General features: G+C 37.8%; 1 pseudogene; it reads right to left on the reverse strand.

The window, feature by feature from the left end:
- Positions 1 to 1,311: 1,311 nt before the first annotated feature.
- On the reverse strand, positions 1,312 to 6,151 carry LOC127643521 (complex I assembly factor TIMMDC1, mitochondrial-like; annotated as a pseudogene).
- Positions 6,152 to 6,503: the final 352 nt, after the last annotated feature.

Genomic DNA, 6,503 nt, shown 5'->3' on the forward strand with positions numbered 1-6,503 from the left:
CTTATCTGCAACTGTCGACGCGCTCAGGGGCAGGAAGTGCACAGCCGTGCAAACAGGAGAAAGCCGCTGTTGTGCGCCGTAGAATCCAACAGCATGCAGCAGAGGATAGCAGGAACTCGGTGTGTAATACGCAGCAGTCTGCAAACACGACCATCGGCTCCGAAGAAATTTTCTGAATGAACTCCCGTATTTGCGCCGCTTAAATACCCGTATGTCCGGGGGCGGGACATGCAAATACTGGTTGCCAACTCTCATTGGCTTTTTTTCATAGATCAGAGGTGGATATCGGCACTCAAGAGAGACCCCTAGTGTCGCTTCTCTGACACAACGTGGAGAGAGCGACAGAAGGGGAACACGGAATTTGGGAAAAAAAGAAACTGGAATTTGAAAAAAATACAAATAATTTCATAGGTGAATAGTGAATAGGCTTGACTAGAAGTAGTGCGCTCACAATTTATTATGACCAACTTTTGCTTTTTCCAGTTTGTTCATTCAATTTAGTTTCATTTTTGTTTGTTTTCAATCTATGATTGTTGGTTTTAGTTTTTCTGTGTTTCAGGTTTGGGATATTTAGATATGTTCAGTGCTGTTACGTTCAGGGCAGTTAACGCATTTACCTGATTTTACACCGTTTCATTCTATTTGATTTCTCAATATTGATCTGAATAACTCGTGTTTAATGAAGGAGAATTTTACAGGGTTAAATAATATACTGTAGATAAAAAAAAAATGAAACTAAGGATAATTTGTGGTCTTTTTTAATTATATAACAATTAATATTTTGGCGCAATAAAGATGTATTAGTTTTTCCCAAACATGTTTTTATTTTAACTAATAAATCAAATAAAAAATTGTTTTATGATAACACTGCATTCCAAGTCTGTGTATGAACATCTGCTGGCATCATAAATTCCTTCTAATATCCAATGAATGCATAATTGCACTACTTTTACTCAAGAATTCCAGGTATATAATTAAGTTGCTGGCCACTCATATCATATAGCCATCACATCTGTTATTTAGCCTGATCAGTTATTGTTTCATTCAGGGACAACATGGGATCCTAGATGTTGTGAGGTGATAATGAAAAGCTTTTTTGTGTATCAAATTTAGTTGCATATTTCATAAACATGATTAATAATATTTAAACATCTTTACACTTTTTACAGCCCCCTATACTCTACGTTGACAACAGTATTATTGCCCAAAATTTAACTGGTGTTGTAATTCTGCAATTAAAACATGGATTATATGCATACTGTCTGATGAAGATGAAGTGCAGCTGACAAGCTAAGGGCATCATCTCTGACAAACACAAAGGCACACACATGCACAGATGCACATGCACAGATGTATTGATACATAGAATAATAATTTGAACATAATTTCAACATCATCCACAAAATTAAGAGCATGAGTAGTTTTGACATTCTGTTTTTATATCTAAAAACATTTAATCTCATACCTCAGTGGTGTAGAATAAATAACATTTCTTAACTGCTCAGACTAGTACAGTCAAATCCTCAATTATAGAAACCTAAAGAAACACTTATCCATGTTATGTTAGTTGTAAATGCAAGAATTCAGAAATGCAGTTTTTGGGCACCTGTGTCCAGGGGTGCAACTACCCATTTTCAACAATGTATGCAACACTTACAATAGTGCCCCTCTCTCACCTTCCATTGCATACATTGCATATAGGGTCTATGTGCCTCTGCCAGTGCCCAGTAACACTTTCAAGTTTGTAATGTCAATTGTTGTCAGAGCCCTGTGCTCCTATCTCGTTCATATTTTGATTAAGCAGCTCTTCTATTCGTTGAAGGTCAATATCAGCATCGTGATCTTGCCCACTGATTTCTCCAATGAGGTCATCTGTAAGCTTTAGACGAGCATTCCTGCAAAGGAGAGTTCAATGAGTTCAATTATCTGTTCAAAGGAGTAAATGAGCAAATAAATTCTGTCATACAAGTGCGTAATTCTTGCAACAAAAAAAAAGAAGACTTTTCCCCTAGTGGAACAAACCATTCAGTGACTCTCAGCTCATGTAACTCCCTCCTTTCTCGTCGCCTCTTGTCACACAAGGTCTCACCCCCAAGCTTCTGCAGGCCCATGATTAAAACTCCAGCTGGCAGCCTGTGATGACATCACATATCAATTAAATGCAAATTTCAATTAAGCAATATTACTCGAGAAAGAGTGCCATTGTATTAAAAGGTACACTAACTTTTTTTAATTTGTCATCTTGGACTTACACTGACACCTAGGGATGTAGATGCAGCCTCATTCGAGCACAATAGATTTTAGTCACCAATGTCATAGTAGAAATTCACTATTTGCAGTCAGACATAATTTATTTAATCCATGAGTAAGTGTCCAATAACAGGGTGGTTACAGAGATTATGAGAGTAGTATTCAACTGGTCGTGTGATCACAAAATAGCAGCCCCCATGAGGAGACCCTCTCCATGTAGAATAAAACAGCTTTTTTTTTTTTATCCCCTTTTCCTCCCAATTTGGAATGCCCGATTCCCACTAGGTCCTCGGGGTGGCACGGTTACTCCCCTCAATCCGGGTGGCGGAGGACAAGTCTCAGAGACAGACAATCCGCGCATCTTATCACATGGCTTGTTGTGACACCGCAGTGACTCTGGCATGTGGAGGCTCATGCTACTCTCTGCGATCCAGACACAACTTACCACGTGCCCCATTGAGAGCGAGAACCACAAACCGCGACTACGAGGAGGTTACCACATGTGACTCTACCCTCGCTAGCAACCTAAAATATGTATTCAAACATTTTAAATTAGATCTTTTTTTTTACTGAGTGCAACTTTAATATCAGCATGGCTTTGACTCAGCTGTTGATATTCAGCACAACAGTACAATTGCGAGTGTGATATCGCTTTTAAACAGTTCTATAAACAGTTAATATTGAGTAACTGACATTTCAGACACAATATGGCCAGCTATTTTCATTTTTGCTCTGTCAATGAAAACTGTTTCAAAAGAAACAAAACAACATCAAGAATTAGATTTCTATGTAGCAACCGCAGACAGGCCACGTCCACACTAATCAGTTTAAATATGAATACTTTGTTTTCAGTTTTGTAAGTTGTTTTCCAAAGTATGCAGCTATGGTGAGTGTTTTCAGTTCAGTGATCGTTCAGTGTGGCTGAGAGCCAATAACAAATCAAAATGAATGCGTTTTCAACTAAATCTGTTAGTGTGGACTTGGCCACAGTCACACGTACCAAATGGTTTTAAATTATATGAAATATCAGCACTATTAGAATGCCGCTTGTCCAAACAAATTAGTGCACGTGCACACACAGAAAAGTAATCTCTTTCTCTCCCCCTGTTCCACTCACCCCAATGCACCTCCTATGGCTGTACCAGCCAGCAGCCCTCTAAATCCCAGATTCAGCCGGAAAACTCCTCCTGTGACAGCTAAACACTAACACATGGAATTAAGCTCATCCTCTCCTGAGGAAGAGTTTGCCAACTAGGGAAACTCACCACCTGCTGCGGCAAAATGGCTCAGATCATTTTTGTCTCTGTATACTGTCAGGCTTGTACTTACAGTGCTGTAAAAAAGAGAGACCAATTTGCAAAGTTTTTCATATTTTCTGAAACTAACTTATTAACTGCTCTGCAGTAACAGAATTAACTCCAATTTAATTCTGACGTGACTATGTTTTCAAATGCAGAGCTCATTACTGGAACTGCAATGATCCAGATCCAGTTTGTAAATGCTTTTGCTTTTTTACTCTCATATGCTTTTTTACTCTCAAAAGACCCGAATGTAGAGATTATGTATTTTATTTTATCCTACTCCATATTGTTTTTAGAAAGTCACTGATTATAAAACCTTGATTTTTTTAAGCTCTGTTTTGGGGGTGAATTTTGTTTTGAATTCTGAAAACAATGGCAGTTTATGGGAAAAATCTTGATTTTAGCACATTTCACTTTGAGCTGACTATTGCGTGACTTTTAGTAAGCTGTGACATTGAACATGCATTTCCCCCCACCAAAAACTGTTGTTGTCAGTATATATAAGTTTTTAATTATACAGTACATTCAGAAATTATCCCTTCATTTTCTTTTTACATTTTGCTGCAGCCTTATGCTAAAATGCTTTAACTATTCTTTCACACCAATCTTCAATCCATACCACATAATGGCAAAGCAAAACAAATATTTTTTTTATAACTTTGCAAATTTTTAAGAAGAAAAAAATGGAAATACCACAATGACATATGTAATTAAACCAAATTCAGTGGCAGGGACTGCCGGACTTGTCAGGGTTGAAGGAAAGCAAGCAAGCAAATATACAGATATATTCTTAATGAAAACCTGGTCCAGAGCACTCAGGACCACAGACTGGGCCGAAGGTTCACCTTCCAACAGGACAATAGCCCCAAGCACACAGCCAAGACCATGAAAGTGGCTAGGGGACAACTCTGTTAATGTCCTTGAGTGGCCCAGCCAGAGCCTGGACTTGAACCCAATCGAACATCTCTGGAGAGACCTGAAAATGGCTGTCTACTGACGGTCCACATCCAACCTGACAGAGCTTGAGAGGATCTGCAGAGAAGTATGGCATGATACCCAAAAAGACTTGAAGTTGTAATCGCTGCCAAAGGTGCTTCAACAAAGTACTGAGTTAAAGGTCTGGATACTTATGTCAATGTGATATTTAAGTTTTTTCTTTTTAATAAATTTGCAAAGTTATCAAAAATATTTTTATGCTTGGTCAATATGGAGAGTAGAGTGATGTGGAAAAACATTTAAAGCATTTTAGCATAAGGCTGCTACATCATAAAAATGTGGAAATAATTAAGAGGTCTGAATACTTTCTGAATGCACTGTATAATTACAGTATATATATATATATATATATATATATATATATATATATATATATATATATATATAGTTCTTGTTTAATTGCTTTATACAAATGTTACAGTTATTCTATGCTGGTTCTATTCTATTTACCGTTATTTAGATTGTTAACATTAATCATAACAACATAAAATATTCAATACAAAACAAAAAGCAAGATGAAAAAAATGTAATATTATCAAACATTTAATTCTCTTATTAAAACTCACCATGTCTCTAGAATCTAAACTCAATTGAACAAGGTTACAAACGCTGCTACTCTCCAGCTCCACCTCCAGCCAAAGCGAACAAAACCTCGAATAGCTGCATTATGAGCAGATCGCTGTTGGATTAAAACACCCATACAAATCAAAACATCACTATGCATTAATTTATAATATAAAATAATGTATTCTTCAGCTACACAAAATGCTAAATAAAAATCATAGGAGTATCAGTAATACAAGCCTCTACAAATTATATCTCAAAGTGCTATATCAGTGAATATGAGAGCAGGTGATTGTGTGAATTAAACGTGACACACAACATAAATTATGCATGCAAAGAGATAAATATTCTTTCACACTGTCCTTTGTCTCACCACTGCATCCATTCTGTTTTGGTAAATTTCAGCCTTGCTGAGCTGTATGAATCTCTCCCGGGCATGTCTGGCTCCAGGTAGGCCTCCATAGACCATCCCCACCATGGCTGCAGCAATGCCAGTCTTTACTATACTTCTTAACTCCCCCGAGTACATCTGACCATCACTGTGAAGAAAGTAGAAACAGTGACAAGATAATTCGCCATGCTCACATTACCAGATTATTAAACATTGCTTCCTACAGTTAATTTGTTATTGTGCATACAAACATTGTGGTTATCACATGGCTGGGCTTGGTCCAATGGGGGTAAATTTATTTCACATTTATTAAACTTGACTTATAAATAGTAAAGGACTGTCTAAACTTTTGGTTCAATAAAAATGGCAGAAGAAACATATCATAACACTGTATTGATGGACATAGTGAAACTAACCCCCTGAAGAAAATATCTTTGATGCGGTCCCATCCTGTGTCAGGGAACTCTGGCTTGCCTATGTGCTGTGGCAAGGAACTGATGCTGGTTTGTATGGAGGCAATATCAGCTGCATGTACACAAGGAAGAGTGAACCCAAAGAGACCCCTGAGTGGTCCAGGATGTGAGCTCAGCCTCTCTGCATCTGTACCTCCATATGTGGTTGATGAACCCTTGCTCCGTGCAGCATGCATAATCAGGCTGCTAAATCAATTAGAGAAACACGTGGCCAGAGGAATGAGAATGTTTTTATGCACTTTAATCCACACTGGCATGCATGCATGCCCTGTGGTTAGAGGGCAGAAGAGATCTATGGAGACAGGCTGGATTCTAACACCTAAAGCAACACAGCTGCCAGAGTATCTGGAATCAGACAGGAGTAAAAAGTATGTATTCAGGACATTGTGGCGGCTAACTTTGTAAAGAGCTGGAGAGAAAAAAGTTCGAAAAGCTGCTACAATCAGATCAAATTATCAACAAATGTGATACGTACAAAAAAAGATAATCTTAACTAACCAAACAGTAGATACTAACGAGGTGGGAGAA

Source organism: Xyrauchen texanus, chromosome 5 (assembly GCF_025860055.1).
Source record: "Xyrauchen texanus isolate HMW12.3.18 chromosome 5, RBS_HiC_50CHRs, whole genome shotgun sequence".
Classification (NCBI taxonomy): domain Eukaryota; kingdom Metazoa; phylum Chordata; class Actinopteri; order Cypriniformes; family Catostomidae; genus Xyrauchen; species Xyrauchen texanus.